The sequence below is a fragment of the Syngnathoides biaculeatus genome, chromosome 19 (assembly GCF_019802595.1).
Source record: "Syngnathoides biaculeatus isolate LvHL_M chromosome 19, ASM1980259v1, whole genome shotgun sequence".
Taxonomy (NCBI): domain Eukaryota; kingdom Metazoa; phylum Chordata; class Actinopteri; order Syngnathiformes; family Syngnathidae; genus Syngnathoides; species Syngnathoides biaculeatus.
Genome location: NC_084658.1, coordinates 16,082,341 through 16,104,253, shown reverse-complemented (window position 1 = coordinate 16,104,253; position 21,913 = coordinate 16,082,341). Strand labels below are relative to the sequence as shown.

Here is a 21,913-nt window from a genome sequence, read left to right as displayed (position 1 = left end):
TCCTCCTCCCCGTCACACATGATAGCTGGAGATACGGCGCGTTGGTATTTATAGTTGTGTTTCCAGAGCGGCCGGCCCGGCAAAGACACGCGCTGATTATGTTACAGTGATAAAAATAATGCCAGCCATCCATCACGGGCCCGCGGGCGGCTTTGTCTTTATGGGCGAGCGGCTGTAAAGTAACCTGACGCGACAGATGGATTTGTGATAGAAGCCCCTGCAAAGCACTTTCGCAATGAAACTTGGGCGAGGGGACGGAACGAATACTTTGTCCTTCTACTACGGCGCAATCCTGTCAACAGAATAAATCCGGTGATTTCTGTGCCCGAGCTCCGTAGGTGTATCTCCAGAAAATAGCCATATTCTGTGCATTAATTGGAGAGGAAGATGTAGAAAGAACTGTAAACGTGCTTTTCTCTTTGAAATGATGCCGCAGCGCGGAAATGAGAGATGAAGAATTCAATTGTAGAAATCTCGTCATAAACGGACTTGGACACCATTTTCATGGGGAATTCTCAAAATGATCTTTAAACCTTGACATCTCGGAACAAACACCTCAGATTTTAGTACTGGGGGAACTGGTGTCCGGGTTTTTTTTTTTCTTTCCCTGATTATTAGCAAAGTAACCGCATTTTTAAGCCATATCGTGTGCCGTAGGAAAAATAACTTCTGCCATTGTCCTTCTGACTAATACAGCATCGTACCATTGGGTCTCATTTGGGCAAATTCCCAAGTAGGCGATTGGCAATCTTCCCGATCTAGAATTCTCCTGGAACGGCAGCTTCGTACCAAAATGTCTGCCTCTCTTTTAAATCCAGGGCATTAATTCTTGCTACATTTCCAACGGATCTCACGTCGACCGCCGGAACTCGTGTTGGAGGATATTTTTTTCCGAATTTTCCGGCACTCATTGGTTGCTCTTGTTCAGGATGGGTCAAAGGTATATATTTTTTTACCAGGATGGACATATTTGCCGATATTGCCAGGGTCAAGGAAACCAAAAAAGGTTTCTTTTGTTGGAATAATCGAAGCAGGTCTTTACATTCTCCTCACCAACTCAATTAACGGAGACGATGTTGTCAATTACTGATAAGAATTCTTCGTGTCAACCTTCAATCAAACATCTTTGCCATTCATTGTTTACCAACCGACGAGGCGCAACCCTCTCTCGAGGAGCTGTGCATCCGTCGTTATTTCGAGGATGAGTTACGAGAATTCCCCCCGGTGTGTTCTCACAATGGTAGCAACAACAATAACGCGATGTCCAGCGAGTGCCAGCCGACTCTCTGCGGAAAAAAATTAAAGAAAATACATTTCCAGCAGAGCTCGCCGGACGTCTAAACATCCAATCTCTACCTGGCAGGTTACCGGAACGCTCTCCGGATAACAAGCTGCTTTTGTTTTTTTTTTTGTTGTTGTTTTTGTGGGGAGGGGTAGCTCAACTTGTAATTGGGCAGCCAGAGTGAAAACACACAAGCGAGTGGAAATATTTGCACAAATGAATAAAGTCAACTGCTCGGGAGGAACGTGAGTATCTCCGACCTGGAGAAACTTTCCGTTTCTTTTACATAATTGATCAAAAGAAAAGAACCAAAGCGTGACTTACTGCGGTTGTGATGGACTTCACCCTCGTTTGTGTTTTTTTTTTTACTCCTGAGGTCATGCGCAGGAAACACCTCGACATTCACGCTTGGAAGCTTCCCGATCCTCAAATGTAAGATGAGAAGGCTTGAAACTAGAGGAGCGAATCCCAAGCAGGCCTCTGGGAGATTCCTCGGATGCAGATGCTGCCGAGTGAAGGCGGACGTGAACCGCAAGCGTGCTTTAACCCTTTCATGGGTGTTGTGGAACTTTACAGAGCAGGTCATCCCGTAATAACTTGGTGGAGCAGCATGTGGCTCAGAGTCCAAGATTAGTCTCGCGTGCTCTGTTCCAAGACACTAAAGAAATGTTTGTGATCAATAATTGCACACAAGTAAACTATTTCATGTGTGTGGGTCTAAGTATCTTGAAGTAGTTATAATATATATATATATATATATATATATATATATATAACCCGCCCACATCCCCCACACAGCTTGGTTCCTCTCCGGTTGCTACGGTCGCCAAAGTGTAAACTACATTACGCGCATCTTCGTACGACCTCTCTTCTCCAGCGACTGGAGAATCAGGAATTAGGTGAGGCCATTGCAGGCCGTTGCAACGGGCGGGTTCGAGGATATTTGAGGGGTACATTCCGCATAGACGCGTCTATAATACCCTCGCATAATGTCCAACCGGCAGCGTTCTGCCCACGCACCAAACACATTTTTCAATTTCATTTGAAATCATTCCGATCACAAAGTTAGAGGGATGTTTGTTTGTTTTTTTATTTTATTTCAGAAACATTTCGAAGCACGCCTCCGCATCACCAAGTGGCAACTCTAGTGGACGCGTAATTGGCCACTGTGATTCCATGCAGCGTTTCCGTCACGTTTTTTTGCTCCCGGCGAAGATTGCGTGACTGGCTCTCAAACGCTGGCCGAAGATCGATGTGTCGAGACGGCATCGGGAGGGTAGAACAGGGCCGCAACTTTTAGGAAAGGAGCTGCTGCGTATCCGCACAGTAAATCTGGTGCGGGAATGATTCTCCCTTAGCTCATCAGCGTCCAAGGTAAAGTCAAGGAAGATACCGCCTGGAAAAGATTCCAGAACACATCCGATACCCCCCGCGTGTTTTGCCGTTCCGCGGAGATAATATGGAATTAGATAGCTGGACCGATGAGATGATCTGGCAGGTGTTTAGGCAATCAGTGGACATCATCTCGCTATGCTAGCAGAATCCCACCATGTCCCACACCCGCATAAATTGTAGGAATTGTCTTTGTTTCACAGCACTGACAGAAAACCTTTATTTGTTGAGATTGTAGTTTAGTGTTCAATCTTTGGTTGTTCCAATCACGTTGATCCACAAAGATGCATCCGATGCTACGCTAGCTGAACCCAAGAACGTCCGAGACAAGGACTAACCACAGAAAATATCCACGAGAGGCATCACTGGAGAAGAAAGTCTTTACAGGCTAAAGACGCTGTTCAAGAACCCCTTTATTTTTCAAGATTGGGGTTATTAACACAGACTTCCTGTTTTTGCAGGTCAACACTGCATTCTGGCAACTGCTAAGTAAACCTGCCTGTCTTCTCCTTGCGGTCATCTTCACCACTAAATTGTTCCGTTTGGACGACACAAAATCTGCGAAGGTCCATGTCACCTTCAAGGTACGTAAAGCGCTCCTTTGTCTCTCCTCATTCTTTGTATCTTTGTCCTCCTACTGATTTGATCATGCTTCTGGAGGGACTGGGTGTTCAGTATCTTGCTCAAGGGCACCTTGACACCATCACAAGTGCTGAGGGGCAGAACGCGGACTCCTCGGGTTAGGAAATGGGTACTTTGCCACGTGAGCCGCGCTGTCCAAACATTTGAAATCGTCATACAGTTTTGCATCCAAGAAACATCAAGTCGACGCAGTTGAATTCCTCTTGAGGGCTACAAAATGACGACGTTCGTGCATACAACGATGCGCTAGGCCGGAATTGGCCCCCTCCCCTTGAGTTTGACACGTGCGGTAGACTTTGTCTAAGGAATAATGCTGCATTGTATGCGCAAAACAAAAGGAATACTCCAGAAGTTTCCTGCCGAGCAGCTGAGATCTCCGAGCACACAGAAGGCAACGTGATTCATGTTTTAATTTTTTTTTTTTTTTTTTTTGGGGGGGGGGGTATACTTTTGCACCTGACTCTCAAAGGCAGCAGAGGCTCCAAGCAGCTGGAAGAAGAGGAGGAAGATTGCCGTTGTGTTCTGGTAACAGTGTCACCGTTGTTGCCTTTTCCGGGGGTCGGAGGTTGCGTTGCGTTCATTTGAAACAATCTGCACGCAATTATCGCCGCCATCAGACCGCAATTATCCCTGACGATATTCTTTGCCGGGCGCGTAATCCGTGAGCACATGGCAGCCACATGGCGGCCTCGCCGGCGACGCCTCCCTGCGGTCCGCCGCTGCCTCCGCCGGGCCTCCGGGAGCGCTTTCATCGGGTCCCCGGCGTCGGAGGCTTTCGGGTTCCTTAACGGCATCTGCAGCCCGCCGCGGGAATTCCGACGGGCGTCTGCTGCGGCGAGCGTTCGTCACTGAGGTTTGCCGCCGCGCTCCGTCTCGGTTCCTGGGCGCAGTTGGCTGCGTAAAAGCAGTAAATTACAGGACCGTTTGTCGGGGCAAAAAATAGACCACCTTCCTTCCCTCTCTGGAGCTCTGGGGTTTTGTCAACGGAGAGCTAATAATGATAATAATAATAATAATTATAATTATAACAAAGCACTGATTGGACTTGTGGGTTCCTGAATCTTCTGGAGCACTTCTCCTCATTAGGCTCACTTTTGGGGCTCACCCCGGACTGGTCACCAGCCAAGTGAACATGTTCCTGATCCGCTCACAAAGAGAAACCACATGAAATTATTGTTTTTATTAATTGTACTAATTGATCGTTTTCTTTCTTTAACCAGGTGACGTTCGGGTTTCTCATTTACACTTCCGATCTGGAGGCAATTGACCAGTTTGACGTCTCGTTCACTGGCACTTTGACTGCGGACGGTGAAAGTCGGGAGTCGAACCGCCGACCCTTGGGTAAGTGGCTAGTCCGATTTACTGACTGACTGAACGGAGCTTCTCCAAGTGGCTCCTGGTGCTTTATTTCTGTCTTAGAAGACGCAAAGACCGAACACTAACCCCAACAGATGAAGACCTCAACCGCGGTGGACGTTACCCCTCTTTAGCGAAAGCTTTTCTTACATTTCTGCACCATTCACGGAAGTTGGAAAAGTAAAAATTGCTTTTGAATTCCGCTAGCAAATCATTTGTCTCGGCTATCTTGCCACGACTGGTCGTTGGCGATCACGTTGGTAAAAGTTTGAAGTTCAGCGCTCCTCCGTAATCTTGTTGTCAACAAACCTTTCATCTTCTCCACTCTTCAGAGCTCTCGAGGCGCTCGTCATTAGCGTCCTCCAGCGACGTTTTGGCGTCAAGAAGGGCTGTCAGCCTCTTCATCCTCCTCCTCACCATCTTCTTCTTCTTCTTTTGTCTCCGTCGCACTTGAGTTGCTCGCTGCTCGAGCTTCCGGTGCGCGACAAGACCTCCACTTTCTTTCAAGCCCGAAGAGAGGGTTCACGAACTTTGTGATGTCACGCCGTTGCCTAATAAGCCTCATCGTTGGCTGCTGCTGTTGTCACGGCGATCACAGAGGAAGAGCGCGTCTCCTCGCCGTTTGGCAGGCGAGCGCGCCGTCTCCGCGGCAGCTCGGGTAGTCAAAAACGTCGTAAAACGGGTAATAGGGAAGGCAACATGCTGTGCATTTGCAAGCCAATATTTTGTCCTACAAGTGTTCTGCGGGTTCCACTTTTGCATTGTTGGTTAGCATTAAGCTAAATGGACTCTTGTCGGGCAAAGCTACTTCACCTAACACGTAATTTTCTTTGTTTTATGTTTAATTTGACTGCAAATTTCGATTGGGAGTGCCGTCGAGCATCTCCGTTTTTCGCGGGTCGTACAGAAAAAAGTCACAGGGGTGGATGATAAATAACTAAAACGCCACCCGGAGTCAGTGCGAGGAAACGAAAACGATTCCTCACAAACTCCGATGAACATTTTCATCACGCATAAATCAATATTTCGTGTCACCCACAGGAGGAAATGAATGGAAAGTAAAAGCGGCGTGGATGCAAAGTGCGACTTAAATGTTCTACTTAAGTGAACGGCTGCAAATTTTCCTGTCACTTTTTGTTGTTAGCGCGTCGCCTCGTGTCCGCGATGTCCTAATGGAGCCCGCTCGGCGCCGCGGACTTGATGACACTCCGGGCCCGTCACGCACACATCCACATTCATTTCCGAGAGGACATTGTCACCCTCGGAATGAAGGATCCGTCCGGTCCGGTCCGGTCCGGTCCAAATTGCCGAGCGGATTTTCAGCGCTGACGCAAGACGCCTGTTGTCTTGACGCCTTGGCGAATCTCGGTGCCGTGTCAGAGCGAGAAACGGTGTTGATTTTGAAGGGTACGCGCGGGAGAATGGCGGGATCAAAAGGTCAACTGCGGAACATTTTTCCTCGAGCTGTTCCAATTGCCTCCCTGCATTCGCAAGAATTTCTGAAGTTTTTGTTAGAAGTCACAGAAAGAATTATTTTGGATTTTTGGATTTAAGCAAAAGTGGCTTTAGAAGTGAGCCCAAGAACTTTGTCGGCTTTCCCTCGACCAGTCGCAATTGTTATGTTATCATCGCAGTCTTTTGTTTTGTTTTTAGTTTCAGCTCAAAAACCCCATGAATTCGTGTTTTTACGGGTGTTTGTGTTGATTTTTTTCAGGTCTTTGGCGAATCTTCAGTTTTAAAGGGTACTCAAACACAAACGACTAGAACGTGACGTCAAATGTGAGCCCTGTACGCTGGGCATATTTTTCGGTACCAGTCGCAATTTCCAAGCGACCTCATCAACATCCAGAAGAACATTTGCGCTACAATACGTCAAAGAAGGAATCCAGGTGTGATCCAGGTTGATTGAGAAAAAATTTCCCCCACCAAGTCCCAACTTTTTTTTGCATTTCCAGCAGATTTTGCGGTTTTGTCTGGTGGTTCAAGATCAATGTGGACAAAGTCGTATCTTTTACCCGCAAATCGAGTTCCGTGGCGTTCAATCCGCGGTGACGCAAGAGCCCTGATTATTTCCAAGCAGGAGGCTCGAGGTAGCTGGCTTTGTCAAAGGTCGGACGGATTTCCTGTCCGCCGCTAGCCGAGGTTTGCGAGACTTAACCTGCTGATTGAGCGTCCAATCCCAAGTAAATTCCTTCTTTAGCTCTCCGACTCTATTCTCTTTCCGTGCGTTGTGGACGACGGGAGGGGATTTTCTTCACGATGGGCGAGGAGGAAGCCGGTTGAGTGCGCTTAATGGACACGCGCACTCAGGACTTGATAATGAAGCTCCTCACCCCCCCCCCCCAAAAAAAACATTCATTAACATTTTAGTTGCTTCGCCTTACTTCCACAGCAACCCCCCCCCCCCCCCAAAAAAAAAACATAAAAACATCCCAAGACTCTACATAACATCCTGATAGTTACACAACACACACACGTAGCGCAACAATAACGAGGCAACGTGTAATTTCGCAGCGAAGCATGCCGCCGTTGATGATGTTTCCCCATTAAGCGGCATTGGTTGCCATGCCGACCGCAGCATTAATTAGGAGGCTAATGCCGCCGAGTTCTCGCTTTGCTTGCGCCGTCGTCACGTCTCCGTGCGCGGGGATGCGTTTTTTTCTGCCGCTTTTAGCCGTTTCCGCGGGATGACCCTGAACGTCAGCGGCGCAATTCCGAGGCTGTTGACATTTACGGGGACACAAAAGCGTGTTTTTACGCGTGAAATCCGCGTTTCTACCGAGCAATCCAGGCGGTCCATAAAAAGATTCACAAACAAGGTTACTTGTACTCTGTTTTCTTAGCTGCTCATCCTCACAAGGCTTGCAGTGAGTGCTTGGAGCCTATCCCAGCCGTCAACGGGCAGGGGGCGGGGTACACCCTGAACTGCATGTCGCATGTTTTTGGGACGTGGGAAGAAAGCGGAGTCCCCACCCGGAGAAAACCCATGCAAGCACGGGGAGAACACACAAACTCCACACAGGCAGGTCCGGGATCGAACCCTGGACCTCAGGGCTGTTAGGGCAACGCGTTCCAGCTGCCGCCTACTTAGTTCCATACTTTATTTTTTGTAACAATCCAAAATAACCTGGGCCGCACGTCTTGATTTGAAAACCCCAATCAGGTTTTCCCGACCGAGCTTGACGAACTGGTCGGTTAGTGCGCAGATCCTTGCATGTGGCGCATGCAGCGGACGCGCAGCCAAAAACGGATGCCCTCCTCCACCGCGTCAACAACTTCACGGATCAGATCATACAACGTTTCGCGTTTCTGCGCAATCCGGCAGCGGTGTACTCTTTTTTTTAATACTTGGACGGAACGCGTCGGCAAGATCCAGACAATTGAGGTCAGAGTTTTGCTCGCGACTTGAAAAAGTCGTAAGTTCGAGCACTGGCAAGTGGCGGTAGCGCCGCATTCCGAACCTTCCGAGTGACTCCGCGAGCATTACGGCGGCGGCCAATGAGCCTCATAGCGGCGCGGCAGCCTCTCGCCGGGCGCTTCCTTTCCTTTTTCGGCGCGGCCGCTTCCCGTCTGGTTCGGCGGCGTTCGTGTAAATGTCAGCGGCGAAGGCACGTCGGCGGGATAAAAGGCGCCGTCGCGGAGGCGCATTTAACCGCGCGGGCAGGGAGCGGCGGGCTATTGACGGACAGGGGGTGCCCTTTTCAACCCCCGCAGCCCTCCCCGTTCATCCGCTCCCATTTGATGTTTCCATATTATTTATGCTGATTTCTATAAACCCTTTCAAGCGGATAACTTTTGAATCGGAAGCAACGAAAAGAGAGCGCCGGCGACCTCCGAGGCCCTCGTGGAAATGACGTGAAAACAACAATGGCGCAACGGCGGTGGGAGAAAATTACACCTGTTGGTCGCATTTGGAATAACGCGCAGGGCAAAGCGTCAGCAAACACAAGATGAATCAGAGGAGTGCAAACGTCAACTAACAGTTGCAGATTTTTGGAGAGCGCCCCCTGCTTTTGTTCAGTACGTTCCTCTTATTGCCATCCACGCCCCCTTTTTCGTGGCCCACGATTCAACGCTTCCCCGATGATGGACTGAAACGCAACGTCGCTGTGAGCGCTTTCGCCAAGGACCAATCCGGGCAAATTTGATTTACATTGCGAATATTAACGAGAAACGAATCTCAATCTCAAGTGCTAAATCTCGAGGATTTCCGACCCAAATTATCCATAGTGGGACACTCCCATATTGTGGACTTTTGATTCTTTAAGATTAGTCCTTCCAAATAATTCCATTTCGGATCAAGTTTATTTTATTTTATTGTTATTGATTTAATTTTTTTATCTATCTATCTATCTATCTATCTATCTATCTATCTATCTATCTATCTATCTATCTATCTATCTATCTATCTATCTATCTATCTATCTAAATTTATTTATTTATTCGTTTGTTGATTTGTTTGTTTACTTATTTGTTTGTTTGTTTATTTATTATTATTATTGTTGTTGTTATTATTTTCAAATGTACTACTTTATCAATTCTAATAATCCCTCCTGGATTGTGTTTAAGTAGGCCGGCCTACCTACCCAACAGACTGCGGTCACCTCAGCGCAGTACTTCGAGTCGGGTTTTTGGGATCGACGTAAAATGCATTCCTTTGGGCGACACGTGCGGTACATATTGTGATTTAATTACCGCTCGGTGGTTCTCTGCTCACTATGAGAAGCCGGCGGAGGCAAAAAAAAAAAAAAAAAAATGACGGGGCCCAATTTTTTTTTTGTTTGTTTTTGCCAGTCCGGCCCCCCGTCCGAGGCGGAAGAACGTCGCCCTCGGTCTCCATCATCTCGCGTTCGGTTCTTCCCTCTCTGGACTCGAATCCATTCCGCTGACTCGTGTTGTTGTCGGATTTTCCTCGCGCCTTTTATACAGTTTGCTAGTTGTCTGATTTGATTGTTCTGGCTCCCTTTTATCATCCCACGCCTCGGCCCGATCCATACGACGCTAAACGAGCCCGCCAGCCATTGCGCTATTTCCGTGATAAGAGCTTTAAAAAGATTTCACCACCTACAGGATGTGTGCATCGCATTTGTTGTACAGTACAAAAAAGATTTGCAAATGTGGGTACCGGTGCCACTTCCTGCTATCATTTGCAGTTAAAGTGCAAAAAAAAAAAAGATACATTTTATTATTTAGATCATAATTTGCAATGACAACGCATCATACTGCCGGCATTTTTAGCAGATAACTGAGGTAGCATGCTAACATGGTTGACATAAAATTGTCAAAATTCTAAATATTTCTCTATTCCATTTTGCGTTTCAAAACCCTGACATCTGTGCCAATGCAGCTAGAAAAAAATGTACACCAGTGTACAAAATCAAAATGTTTTAATAAGCTATTTACATTTCATTGCAATGGTTGTAGAATCCAAAAGACCTTTAGCACGAGTAGCTAAGTTATAACCATAGTTACAGTGATAAATATACCAGATTTACACTGTATAATGTGCAAATGTGTACTAGTTATATAGGAATTATTTTTTAAGAAGCTTTACAAACACAAATCTTTTCATTTGTTGGACAGTGCAAAAAGAGTTTCACGTGACAACAACTTAACACAAAATACGACTTTTAGCATCGACCTGAAGGAGCTAGCTCGTAAAAGGCTGTCCAAAAATAAACGCGCCACTACAAAGTCACAGCTTAATTATATCATTCAAAGTTATAAACTCAATAATGTAACGCGCAAGTTGGAAAGCTGCACTTTTAATTTTGTTTTGTTGCAAAGAAGTTATTAGCAACGGAAGCACCGTAGCGTGCGGCGCTTCTAAAAAGTTAGCATGTACGCACAAATAAACAATACCTGATTGCCGTCGTCGTACTTGTTGTCGTCGTGACAAGTGAGAGCGGGGAAAAAAAAAACATGTTGTACTTTTATTTGCCGCTGTTCTTCGCTTGTCAGCTGAAGTTCTTTGCGACGTGTTACACGACAACTGCGCTAACTGTTTTATCGCCGCATGAATATTTCATAATAAGTCGGTTAAATGTGCTTCAAAAAAAGAGCGTGTTTTTCCTCCCAGGCAATAAATTCTCTGACAAATGATGCACTTAACGTCTTTATTTTTCAGCACGCAGCTTTCCTTTATTTGCCGGCTACGGTGAAATCTTTTTTTTTTTATTTTAATTTTTTTACCACGCACGCCCACATGTTAAGCAAATGTACGCGTATGTGTGTGCGTGTGAACAGGTGGCGCTAATGCTTTAACACACACAATTGTGCAACACGTGAATATGTCAGCGCGTGACGCATTTATCACCCGTGTGTGATTCCGTTGACGGCGTATGTGCGCTATTAAACCGCGTACGTCTTTCTCGACCGCGTTGCGCGAGGGGCGAGCGTTGCAGTGCCCCGCCGCGTCCTCCGGGTGGCGCTGTGCTGAGAAAAGCTGACACATTTTGAGAGGTTTGAATTTAATATCCGGGGTAACGAGCTCGCCTGGAGTTTGTTTAACTACCCTAAATTCTGCCTAGCAACAAGCGGCAAGCTAATGAGCGGCAACGGCTTAGTTGCTAATGCCATAAAACGCTTTATCGTTCCAGTTGTTGCATGATAAATCATGTCACCGATTTATTGTCTGCAGATTGCTCCTGCAAGAGAGAAAACGACAAAGCCCCGTCAGACGCCCGCAACGATTGCGCCACATCAATTCCGCTCAGCGACCGTCGAACGCGACAACCGAGTGACAAGGGGTTTGTTCGTTTGTGCGGTCGCGTTGTGAATAATGTCAAGTGTTTGTCATCGATCGATTGTTGTCGACATTTGGAAAACACACCAAAAAAAAAAAAAACAGTCGGCAGTAATTCGGAGCACGCAAATCTTTGTGCCACGTTAATTCTTGCGTCGGAACGAGCGACGACAGACGTATTGAAGCCATTCTGTCGATCGAAAATGAAGTTGTTTTATGAATTATGAAAATCTAAGCATCTCGTCTTCCTAGTATGGATTTCTTTGTGTCTGCTTCGTTGTTTTTTTGTTTTTTGGGGGGTGTATAACCGCTTTTTAGCGCGACATAACTTCCGTATCTGACGCTAGAGACCCGATTCGGCCGCACACTGCGAGCGTTCGGATGCCTCGCCACCGATTCCGAGTCCACTCCTACACTCGCGAGCCACCTCCGGGGCAAAAAGACGAGACGGAGCTGCCGAGCAGACTGATGCTGATGAAAACACTCGGTGTGAGTTGTGTTTGTGTGTGTCACATCGAATTGACATATTTAAACTGTGCGTGTCAGTGATTATAGCAGATTTGGACAAGCCCCCGGCGTGCCCCTTGTGGAAATTATGATTTTTTTTTTTGAAGCGTCCCCACATTGACAGGGTTCCTCGCGGGACAATCCCCCAATCACCCGAATGGAGCATCGCACTTAAAAGATGGCGGCGGCGTCTGGTCCGAGCGTTCCCCGGGTCGGGGTTGAAGTTAATTACCTGCGATTGAACGGTTACTTTCCGCCTCTCCGGGGATGCGCACGGCGAGTGGCGGGGTGGGGGCGGGTGGGGGTCGTCACGCGTATTCAGGTCAGTGCCGCGGGAAAACAAATAACTTGCCTGGATTTTTTTTTTTTTTTTTTTTTTGTGTGTGTGTGTGTGTGTCTGCATTTGATTGGTGCATGTGGACGGAGGACAACCCGCCGCGGAGTCGCTCGCATTAAATCCGCCGGCGTGGGCATGCACATTGCTCATAAACGTGTGCATCGTATGAAGAATTCGGCTTCAAAATCATTGGCAGGTTTCATCATTTTAAGGGCGGAAATGTTCACGTTGAATCATGCTAGCCGCTGCCTAGCATAATTCAAGTGCGGCACGCTACTTTTGCCTTTTGTCAAACGTGCGAAGGGGAAGTGTTTTGCTAGTTTTGGGAGTACTAGGGCACGTACAAGCAGCAAGCCAGTGTTTCTGCTCTGTCCGTCTTTAAGTAACAGTTTTTTTGACAGTTTTACATGTACTGTAACATCTGTGCTAATTTCTATTAGCCCACATGTGGCGTTTTGCACTATACGTTAGCATTTAAATGGCATATGCTCCTTCGATTAAATTATATGGTTTGGGGAACTATATATATATATATATATATATATATATATATATATATATATATATGTTCAGAGCATGAGGGGACGGAAAATTGGGAAATGAATACAAGCGGACGGACGAGACAACCTGGAGAAGGCGGCAAGTAGCTAAAGAGAACTGATTGGTTGTGGATAAAGGGGGCAGGGCTGACGAGAACAGAGTGGGACAAAGGTAGCACCAGCAAAATGGAACGTTGAAATGATCTGGAAGAGTCACTGATGGAGGAGTGCAGTGGTTCGCAAAGTCAACCTGGGCCCGGACCCGCAGTGGGTCGTTCAAAAAGCTCCCGGACCCCCAACCTCAACTTTCGCCGCGTGCTCTTGCTTTTTATTTTTGGCACAATAAATCAAAACGTGGTTCAACAGTGGAACGGGCAATTCTCACGTCATGATTAGCTTCCAGACGATTTCGTTGAAAACCCCGCCTCACACTTGTGCTTAGTCACGAAGGGACAGAAGAAAAAACATTTTTTTGGTTCTTAATACTCTGTCTCAGACAACATGTCGCGGACCCCCTGGAAAGACGTTTTCCACCCCTTGGGGGTACGTGGACCCCACTTTGGGAACCACTGGACTAGTGGTACACACTCCCGCCCTTGGTGTGGGCGGCGTGGGATCGATGATGGTGTCGATATCTGACCTGCGACCGACCGGCGACCAGTTCAGGGTGTAGTCTGCCTTTCGTCCGAAGTTCGCTGGGATAGGCTCCAGCTTTACCGCATTCTTGTGAGGCTATGCGGGTTGGATAATGACATGACATGACAAAAGAAACCAGGAACTCTGCATACTTGGTATCTCTAGATTCTGGAATGAAAAGATTCCAGTAAGACCTCGTCCGAAAGGTTCCTAGACAAGCAGAAAGTACAAGGACAGGGTCTTAATACCCAACACCACATATACACAACAGCCCTCTGAAAGTTTTTAAGTTCTAGGGGGGTGAAGTTCCTTCTGGTAAAAAAAAAAAAAAATGCCCCATTAATTTGAGCTCCATCTCATTTTCTTAGCCTGTCCACGTTCCGATTTTAGTTGATCTCCGTTTGCGCGTCGGATCGCGCGCCGTTAAAAGAGCAAAAACGGCCATCAAAACGGAATCGTTCTTTAAGTGAGCAGCACAACTGAGTCAGCGCAAGTTATGCGGTTGCCGGGGAGACACGTGCACGTCCTTTTCGGCAAACTGCAAAGTCGCGCGTCGAGCAAACGAGGCCGAGCGGGAATAATGCGGAGTGCGTCAGGAAGGCGGATTTGAAAACAAAAATGTCAGATCAAGACAGACGGCGCAAATGGCCGCGAGCCAGGGAGAGCGTTTACGGGACCGGAGGGGTGACGAAGGGAGGATGATGGGAGGATAAAGCGGGGGTGGGGGTCGGTGATATTTATCCCCGAGCGTCCGGCATCCGAGTGTGCATCCGCGGCTTCGCGGCTTTTAATAGGAACACGGCTTAAGAGGCCCTTACATCTCTCGTTTCACTTCGCCTTGTCACTCGCTAATCCCTCTGTGAAGTGTAATGCTGCCGGATTAGCACCGCAACCCCAGATTCTCAAATTATCATTAACACCCCACCCCACTCCGCCACCACCACCGGCACCCCTCAAAAAAAAAAGAAAAAGAAAACACTAGAGCTGCCGCTAATGGGACGAGAATTATGCAAAACGGGGGGCGGGGGGGTGACCAAATTCCACAATCCCCCCCCCCCCCGGCTGAATTCATCATGTCACTTTACCGAGTACAAGTTGTAGTAGCGCGGATTAGCATGTTGCTAAATTGATGTCCAGCGGACGAGAACAAACACGCACGTGCGTGTACGACATCACAGAGGGATTTATTACCTCCGCGTCCATCTGCACCGCTAATCCCGCCACCAATAAACGGCGGTGGCCCCCCATTTTTTTCAAATCTGGTTTTGGTGTTCCCCTACGCTTTAAAGTTTACACTATTCAAGTTAGCGTTTCAATGCTAAAGCTTCAAGCCAGGGTCAAGTTTTCAAATCCGGTTCGGTGTTCCCAACTCGGCAAGGTCAAATCCGGGTTAGCGATTGAAACGAGGGCCTTCGGATGAGGGTTAAATTTTCGAGGCAGGCTCAGAAACCGGCGGATGACTCACTTAGCGAAGTCACATTGAGGGGAGAAGTTTTCAGAGAGTCAATGTAGCAGATGAGGCGCGTTAACGACTCCTTTTATAATGAGCTCTCATTAGGTGCGTGATGAATGTGACTCACTTTATGACGCGCTTAATTGGAAGACTTAGAGGCGCACGGGGAAACAATCGATGGGATCTCCTTCCAGACCGCGGGGGTGGGTTGGCGCCGCCAAGGAAACCAGCCGTGCGCCAATACGGATCGACGCATCCCCCCCCAAAAATGAAACTAAAATGTCGAAAGCCGCACGGCCTCCTTGCGCGTTCCTCGCTGAACGGCAGCTGTGTTTTCCCGCCTCGACAGCTGATGATCACAAGTATCCCTTCCGGGTTTGACCTCGATACGCGCAAAATGTAGCGAGCAACAACAAAAAAATAAACCTTTTGTCCTCCGCGCGCCTCCCGGCTGGGGAATATCACGAGATAATCAGACAAAGAGGGGAATGATATTTTCCTACGAGCTGCGTGATGATGGATGGAGGAGATAAAAGCCGGCACAGCCGAAGCCAGTTAGCCAGTTTTTCTTGTCTCTCTCTTGGGGGGGGGGCTCGCATTAGGAATGCTACGTTTGACCTTGACATCATGTCTGGAGAACTGGAAGAATGCGTTTGTGCAGTCCGAGTGAGAAGCCAGTCGACCCGTTTTTTTTTTTTGTTTGTTTTTTACTTTGAATCCCGAGGACTGTACGGTGCCGGTGAACTCGCCGCGACACTTTGGCAAATGGTGAATTATTTTTCAGAATTAAATGATCTTAAAGCTGAAGTTTCCCGTTAAAACAAGCATAACACAAAAATTGAATTGCACCTTATGTTTGGATTTAGCATTGCAGTCCATTAGCTTAATGCTAACACTAAGTAGCATCTGTATTGTGGTTGCATAACCCTCGAGGCAAAATGTTTAACACAAAGAGTCCAGCAACACATATAGACAGGCAGTGAAAAGTACTCACAGTCCTATTTGTATTCTTTATCCTCTGAGACGAATGACTAATATCACGTACCACCGTCCCGGTGAAACAAGAATAACTGTGAGGTCCTAATGAACAGTATATCTGTCTTATACTGCCCACAGGTGGCCAAGGAGGGCACAGCAGAGAGAAGCGCCACTCAATTGATGAGATGTGAGGAAAAACTTTAATTCCACTTAATTCTGTCAATAGTGTATGTTTTCATGAAGCGTCAGTATTATGATCTGCTATTTCACAGTCGGGGTGGTGTTCACGGCGGAGTCCGAAACAAGTCCTGAGAACTGTTTATGTATTCACAGCATTTGCAGAGGTCCAAATGCGCCTGTTTGTCAGCTTGAGGTTTGCATGCCGTACTCGGGGGGACCAAACGGAACACGGGACTGGGGCGGGGGGGGGGGGGGGGGGACCGATGAGCACCGGAGACACAGTGACCCTCCGCTGGCAGAATTTTTTTTTTTTTTTAAAAGAATGTAAGAGTGTACATTTTGAAGGCATCATAAATCAAGCAGCCCGTGGCAAGCATCCCAATCTTGCTACGAGGACTCGCCGAGGCCGCCGTCGTCCAAACCCGCACTTTTGTGTCCCCAGGCTGCGTCTGAGTGAAGAAGTCCCCCCAAGATTCCCAAACCGGGTTCTGCGGAGTCTATTTGGGACAAGGTCAGCGTTGGTTGGACTCGGGAGAAGTTTTTCCTTCATTGTTTTTTTTTTGTTTGTTTACACTTGTATGACAAACATTGAAAATCTGAATTAAAAACCGGTCTTATTTTTTAAAAAAAAAAATGCTAATTTAGAAAAAAACTTGAAACATTTGAATCGTAATTTTTCGACTGACCTTTCGTTCCTTCATCCATTCACTGCTTGTTTGTTTAGATTTTTTTTTGTATCATTTTGATGAGTTTTTTGGTCAAGTATTTTGCCACAACCCTGGTGAGACTAAGATATTTTTTGTTCTTTTTAAAAAAGGAAAAATCCTTTCAAGGAAATTCACATTTCAAACGGCTACGAAGTTACTCAAGGGTGAAAGACGGCGACGGTTTGACTGTAGAAAAGATCTTTCTTTACATTATTTCATCTGGCAAAATATGACCGTGTCCACGCTTGTGGTTTTGTGTTTATTCATTTATTTATTCATCGCGCTGATACAGATCAGCGGAAAGAAATTCCTCTAATGGCAGTCGGCCTTGAAAGGAAGTCCTGGCAGCGAGTCATGGACTCTCTCCGGAATATTCCGCTTTGAAGTAACCGCACGGCGTTGTGCAGCTGTCCTGTGTTCTGCCGTCAAGGGTTGCGCTTTGACTCGCATCCGGGGGCTGATCCCCTGATGGAGGCCCACAGCGAGCACGGCGCCCCCACTTGGCTCCGCCCGTGTTTGGCGTTGACTGAGGTGAAGCGGTGGCTTGGAGAGGGAGCGACCCGGGATTGAAGTCGGCGGGCGACGGCGGTCGTCGTGCCGGGACACGCTTTGCAATCTCCAATCCAGAGCCAGATCTGGTCCAGAGTTGAACATTTGGATGAAGCTTACAATGGGAGATCCTATTTAGGATGAGGCGAGTTTTCCCAGATGGTCTTGAGGGAGAGAGTCTGGATTTGGTCTGTTCAGATGCTGTGATGTCATACTTTGATCCAGATTCAACTCAGTTTCAACCAAATAGCGCCAATGTATTGATGGCCCTAAAACTGGTTCAGGTCCACGGTCCTGACACTTGAAACCAACTGGAATCTCAATCCAGATGTGATCCAGATTGGTACAGTTGGGTTTACAATGGGAAATCACATTTATTACGACAGTAGCCGTGTTTGCTGGTCTTGGTCTGGATTCTTTTCGTCGTCACGTTCAGGACCACACTCGTCGTACTTCAAAGCAAACCCTCTCAAGTTCCGATCCAGATTTGAAATCCCATTTCGGATGAGGACGGTGTGACAAATGATCTTCAGCCAAAGTCTGGATTTAATCCTTCTGAAATCCACTTCAACGGGAAAGCGAATGGAATCTCAATCCAGATGTGATCCAGATTGGTACAGTTGGGTTTACAATGGGAAATCATATTTATTACGAGGGTAGCCGTGTTTGCTGGTCTTGGTCTGGATTCTTTTCGTGGTCAGGTTCAGGACCACACTCGTCTTAGTTCAAAGCAAACCCTCTCAAGTTCCGATCCAGATTTGAAATCCCATTTCGGATGAGGAATCGTGGTGGGTGACGGTGTGACAAATGATCTTCAGCCAAAGTCTGGATTTAATCCTTCTGAAATCCACTTCAACGGGAAACAAAGGGAGCTCCCAATCCAGATCTAATCAGTTCAAGGCGCTTAAATATGCACACACACGTGTCACTAAATACGATAATTATTTGCGTTTTGTTTTGTCTATTTGATTATTTCCAGACATTTGTAATTAGCTAGTTGCGAGTCCATCGCCGCCATTGTTGAATCCCTGACAGACGTCCACCGTGAGGAAGTTTGCGGGAAAACTTCCCGATTGCGGGGAAAATGATCTCCGCTATCCGCGCGGCTAAATGAAGTCCATTGTTTTTTTTTTTTTTGCGGCGCACATCTCGAAAATCTCGACTTCATTATGCCACGCGTTACACAACTTAATGACTTTGCTTTCTTGTGATAATGGCGTTCCTTATCTTGTCATCGGGACGCGAGGCTTTCCAAAAGGAATCACACCTTCCCCGGCACGCCGACTGATCCCCGCTGCAGATATCCGCGCTTCCCGTCAGATTGTAATTACACCTTATAATTTAATTAAAAATAAAATCACGCCGCTTGTTTTCATCGTATTTGCCGAACCAACAGTGAGCGTTACCTACCTGTCTTGATTCCGGTGTTCTTTTTTGGAACGTCGGCGTACGGTTGGAGGGCGAAGCGTACTTGAGCGTCGTGCAATTAAAGCGGGAAAAGTCCGTCCGTCCATCCGTCCATTTTCTTAGCCGCTTATCCTCACGAGGGTCGCGGGGAGTGCCGGAGCCCATCCCAGCTGTCGACGGGCAGGAGGCCGGGGTACACCACACCCTGAACCGGTTGCCCGGCAATCGCAGGGCACATCCAGACAAACAGTCGCACTCACAATCACACCTACGGGCAATTTAGAGCCTCCAATTGTTTTTTAGGATGTGGGATGAAACCGGAGTGCCCGGAGAAGAGCCACACAGGCACGGGGAGAACTGGGATCGAATCCGGGTCCTCAGGACTGTGAGGCCAACGCTTTACCAGCTGATCCCAACGTGTCGGCCGGGAAAAGTGTGGGTGTTGAACCATTTCACTTGGAAAAATTTGACGTGGAAACGTGTTCTCCCACCCTCGCACGGGTGAAACGTGGAAATTTTTCGTTTTCTCTTTTTCATTGTCAAAACATCGAAGCGCCGTGATCGCTCGACGGCAAACTTGCGACGCTAAAAGCCGAGGCTGCGCACGTCCATTGTTGGCAAAACAAAAAAAAAAGGTAAAAAACACGGCAATGGTCCAGCGACCTGATTTCCGTCCCAACTTGTTCAGCTCATGAACATTTTATTTGTCGTCCGCTAAGAGAGCGCTTAAGAGTTGATTACATGTATACGTCCGCACGAACACGAACATGCAGAAGAGATTAGAGGGCGGTAATCTGGTCCAGGCAGAAGCAGTGATGAGCTGCATTAGTTTGATTACTCTCTAACCCAGCAGTTTACATGTTGGGGCCTCTAATCTGATTTTTGGCCGGCACACTCCCGCCTCCTCGCTGCCTCGGCCCGTCAGCCGCCTCCCAAAATGAAAGCGGCGCCGCTGTGAACACCGGCAAAAGACAAGGCAAACAAACACGCGCTGGAAAACGCCGGCGTGGCGGCCGGGTTTGGTCCTACTAAACAAGTCGTGGTACACACCCCTGAGGAACACCTCACGTATAAAATCCAGCCAATTGTTGAATACACATTTTCGGTGATAACAGTGAGTTTTAGTTTGATAAATGTAATCACACTGCAAGACTTTCTGTGAATTTCTGTCAATCCTACAACCGTTTTCTGGACTTTCTGTACTGATTCTGTACTTTTGATGTATGTAGTGTCTGACAAATCAATCGACCGCCTACGACTTAGCAGTACGTTACCAGTCCAGATTTCTGTAGTTGTTTCCGCTCGGGAGCCGACGAGTTATCACATCTCCTTCACGGTTGACGGCAGATTTTAATGACGGCTCTAAATTTGCGGTCGGCCGCCAACCAGATCGGGGTGGACGCCGCCTCTCGCCCGGAGTCGGCTTTGACGGTTGTAAACCCGACTCGAAACCCTCATTTGAAAACCAAATCCTTGTTCAAGCTTTGTGTGTACGTCGTCTCGTCGATGGGAAAAAAAAAAATATATATATATATATATATATATAAATATAAATATATAAAATGTGTATGTAGCAAAGGCAATCCAAAAACTATTTTATTTTTGAAATAAACAAAATCGAATAAATTGTCGAAAATGTATTTTCTGTGCGAATATTGTCACTTTTTACACAAAAAGGTCTTTCACAGAATAACTGCAGTAACCTGTCATTCATAAATGTAATCATATTATCATTTCTTCATGCCAGTTCATTCTTCCTCATCAGGAAGTTGGAAACGTTAAGAGTTCCAAGTTGTGCGCAATGTTGCAAATGTTTCACAAAATGGAATATACATTGTTGTTATGCAAGTGCGAGGCGACAAAATGCGGGTTGCATTTATCCCAAAGTGCCAACCCAGTAATTACGTAGCATATAAACAGCGTGATATGTAATTATTTGTCAAATTGAGTGTCTTTTTTTACCCGACAGGTATCAATCACTGGAAAGAAAAAACGGGGGAAAAAATCATTTATTTAAATCGGTTGCACATCATTTGTCCTTTTCCCTCGTGAAAATATTAGAATAAGATGACATGGAAAAGGGGGGAAAATAATTTGTGTAATCGGTTGCACATCATTTGTCCTTTTCCCTCTTGAAAACATTCGAACAAGATGTCAAGGTAAAACTGATGTACACGTTCACATTAATGATCAAATGATTTTTATGCAGCATGATTAGCGTGCAGTGCTTACAGTGTAGCATGCAATTTTTGTTCAAGTGTTGCATGTGTTTTTTTTTTTAAATTAAAATTTGGATGAAAGAAACCATATTCTACACCAGGGCTTGGGAACAAATGACTCGGGAATCGTACCTGGCTCTTTTGAAGTTTGAATATGGCTCATTATTAAAAACTGGAGACGTGCAGGCAACGCAAACGACGACCAGTTTGTCCTAGTAGGAGTTGCCGTAGTTGCAGAGACAAGTTTGTCCTAGTAGGAGTTGCCGTAGTTGCTGTTGCGGTCGATGTGCGCATGCGCAAATCGGGTCGGAAAGCTATGAAAACGTTTTTGATAAAAGTCACTCAAACAAAAGAAAAAAATGAGGCGCACCCAATTTTTCAACATAAATTGACATATTTTGTGGAGGGAGACGTTTCTGCTGTGTGTCTAAATTCACAGATAAGTTTGGGAGAATGCCGAAATATTCGCACATGATGCTAGCAAACAACTTAAGCTAACCAAACGACGAAAATGTCGTGCCTTAAGTTTGTTTGCAAAAAAAAAAAAAACTGTTCACGATGGGAAATCAACTTGAATTACGTTCCAACGCCTGCACGAGGCTTAATCTAAAGACGAATGAAACAAGACTGCAAAGCCATCAGCAAGACCACAAGTCGCATTCATGGTAAGAAGCACTTTTGTCATCATCTGTTAGCAAAACCATCGCAAAGTGATTTAAAAATAATTCCGAGGCTTATTGTACTCCAAAAGTCTGACATTTATGCCAAAATACAGCTGTGCTCATTTTTTGTAAAATGTGCAGGGCTGTTTTGAAATGACATTGTCAAATATTTGGCATGAATCGGCATTTGGTTCCCGACCCCTGCTGTTGTCGACTCATGAAATTGAGTAAGCGTCTCGTCGCGATCCCCGAGAAAAGAAGTGAAACGGCTGTGAAAGTTGGAAGGTGGTGATTTTTTTTTTTTTTTTGTTTGTTTGTTTCC

The 21,913-nt window shown here is 46.6% G+C and overlaps 1 protein-coding gene across 3 annotated transcripts in view; it reads left to right on the top strand.

The window, feature by feature from the left end:
* Positions 1 to 21,168: 21,168 nt before the first annotated feature.
* Positions 21,169 to 21,913, top strand: part of LOC133492581 (cadherin-6-like) — a 40,931-nt gene continuing 40,186 nt past the window's right edge. For 2 of the 3 annotated variants that reach the window (XM_061804994.1, XM_061804990.1), the window contains exons 1-2: positions 21,169 to 21,594; positions 21,733 to 21,818. The gene's annotated coding sequence lies outside the window, so the exon portion shown is untranslated. The remainder of the gene's footprint in view (positions 21,595 to 21,732; positions 21,819 to 21,913) is intronic. The other variant, XM_061804991.1, reaches the window with a different exon arrangement.